The sequence below is a fragment of the Narcine bancroftii genome, chromosome 14, assembly GCF_036971445.1.
Source record: "Narcine bancroftii isolate sNarBan1 chromosome 14, sNarBan1.hap1, whole genome shotgun sequence".
Taxonomy (NCBI): Eukaryota; Metazoa; Chordata; class Chondrichthyes; order Torpediniformes; family Narcinidae; genus Narcine; species Narcine bancroftii.
Window position 1 is genome coordinate 40,127,666 of NC_091482.1, and position 2,881 is coordinate 40,130,546.

Here is a 2,881-nt window from a genome sequence, read left to right on the forward strand (position 1 = left end):
AACTGAATAAATCTCCCTCAATAAATTGCAGAGTTTGCGCATTTCACTTCTGAGTTTTATATTGAACGGTGCTGCAATTTGAACAACAAAAAGGCTACTCTTGTATCAACATTTCAGCCACAGAGGCTCTGAATGTTTACAGACTGTAAAAGAGATTTTAAGGTTTTATTGTTTTCAGTTAAATTACATTTAAGAGCAAGAAATACAGAAATTCTGTCAGAAATATGTGAACAAGTTCAGTAATCTACCATAATATTAACAGCTAAAATTTCAGGACAGTTTTTCTGATCCACTTGTAGAAAACTGTCATCTTCTATAGTGCTTTATAGTGACTCCTTTTCATTGTGCTCTATGTGCTGACGACCAAAAGGGTTTAGGCACTTCTGTTATGCAGGATAATTAAACATACACTGGCGTTAATTTATCTGGGCATGGATATCCGGGTTTGGACGTCGTGATGAGTACAGAGGCGATTTAACAGAATGTTGATGCATTGTAGAAAATATATGTTGCGATAAATGTTAAGCAAGTAATAACATTTCCGTTTGAAGTTTGGAAAGTTGTAAGATGATTTGACCTGGGTATATAGGAATGTGAGCAGCCACCTGCTTTAACTCAGAACGTCACATTCCAATTGAAGTTGTACTCATCCGTCAGGGTGGACACTGATAAATGATGTTGAATGTGGAACGTGGACACAAGTTTTATCACCAGTATCAATAAATTATGCCCAGTCTATTAATATGAAGACTGGAAAATATTGTAAAATGACTTGGTGATAAATGATTCAAGTCTCCCATGTTCAACGCAAAGTGATCAGATGAGAAACAAAGTGGAGGTTTGGGGTCGTAGACATTCACTCCATGAAAGATCAACAACATATCTCGACAATATGACCATCCTGTTGCACTGCAGTTCCATCTAATGTACTGTGTTTCGAAATAAGTTGTGACCTGGACAAGGAAATAACATGCATGACCAGGATAGGTCCCTTGACGTTTGTTCATGAGAGGTTGGAGAGGAAACGGTGATTGTCATCGTGTTCACTCAAGTAGTCGAACACCTATGCTATCTTGTCAATGTCGACATACAATCTCCTGCTCAGTACCCACCATCCACCCATTGCCACATGCACAGTAACGCAGCTGATCGCTGATGAGTAAATCAGGAACATGGAGCAAAATTGCTTCTCGGTAGAGAAGAAAACCTTCGAATCTGTGGATAAATCTAATAATGTTGCCTGACAGTTTTCCTTCCGTGATTCTGAACTGGTATCGTATTAAAGGTGAAAAGCGAAAATGATTTGATACATTCATCCACGCGTATCGCGCTGTCTGATCTTTTCAACAAGTATTTGAATGGGAGCGATCAGCTGCTCTCTGAATTTTCTCTGGGTCACTCCGTAAATGAAGGTGTTGGTGCAACAGCTAAAAAGCTGAATCACAGTCCCCGCCATATTTGCAAAATAAAGGCGGATGGACGTCTCCAGGTCCGTGCGAAGGCAGCGCATGAGAATGAAGACCATGGTGGTGGTCGCCCAGCAGAGAAGAAAACTCGCCGACAGGGTGAAGAGCAGAATGATGGATTGTCTCCGGCTCTCCATCTCCGGGTCGCGTTGTTTCTCGGCATCTCGCTGCCCCCTGAGTTTCCTGCGGACACGGCTCGCTGCCAGTATCTGTCTGACGGTCAGAGCATTGAGGGTTAAAATGAGGAAGAAGGGAAGCAGCGGGTTCAATAGGCGGTCGACCCAGTAAAACCCCTCAAAGGATTTTGAAAATGGAAGAACATGTCTCCTTCCACACATCTCATCACCTTCTGTTAAATCCAAATGCATGAAATAAAAAGGGATGTTCTTTAAACAGAATGCGGTCGATATTGTGCCAATAATAATAAACGCATATTTTGGAGTGCAGTATTTTTCTTTGATTTTCCGCCAGCAAATAACCACAAAGCGATCGAAAGTGAAAGCGACCGTGATCCACACGGAACAATCAACAGCGACGTGACACAGGGCATAGTGAACACAGCAGAACGGAACTTTATTCAAGAGGATGGCCATGTTGAACAAAATTGATTCATTTGGTTCCCAAGCTAATCCGTAGCCTCTGACCAAGTGATAGAGCAGAACCTCGAGAACCACCGTCATTAAGTCGGCGACGGCCATCGCCAGCAGGTAGCGAGTGATACATTGGGAGAGACCACAGTTTCCTCGGATGAAAATGACGATGGCCACCAAGTTAACTGAGGAAACAAATTACAGGAAGATTGTGTTAATCATCGCAGCAAACATCTAAACGTATTATGAATTGATCTTTGTTAGCAGATCCAGCATTCAAACGTATGGATTAAAGGAATATGAATACATTAATCACTCACATCTCCCCCAACTTTGTGCATCTACGATGATTTAATGTACTAAATTGCAGGATAAGGAAATCGTCATGGATTCATCAACAATGTGCTGGCAAACAGTTCATTGAGAGGAGGTGACGGTAACACACCGGTAAGGGTGACAGATTAGACGGGTCGGCCCGTTTAACTCTTGATTTCCCATCAAGAATCAGATCCACTGAGATTTCATTGCAGTAATGGTCTTGAATAAAGATCATATCGAGACGTCCTATTAATGAAATTCTGTGACGTGTAATAAGGTAAATGAATCCTCAGTAGAGAGATACTGAGATTGGCTTCAACAATTCGGGAAAAGAAAGCAAGTCGAAGCTTGCATTCGGTAACTGTCATATGGAGCCGCATTCTCTGTCTTCGTTACCAGCAACGGAATAATTCTGCAAAGATGCGCAAAAGTCTTGGAGGGCGATGTGAATATGGCCGGTGTGCGATGACTTGACGCGTTGCTAAAACACTCGAAGGTTGCGTGAAA

General features: G+C 42.1%; 1 long non-coding RNA gene across 1 annotated transcript; it reads right to left on the bottom strand.

The window, feature by feature from the left end:
• Positions 1-2,015: 2,015 nt before the first annotated feature.
• LOC138749645 (uncharacterized) lies at positions 2,016-2,631 on the bottom strand. The gene is made up of 2 exons (XR_011348797.1): positions 2,377-2,631; positions 2,016-2,241 (listed from the first exon to the last, which is right to left on the bottom strand). It is a non-coding gene; the product is annotated as an uncharacterized lncRNA (long non-coding RNA).
• Positions 2,632-2,881: the final 250 nt, after the last annotated feature.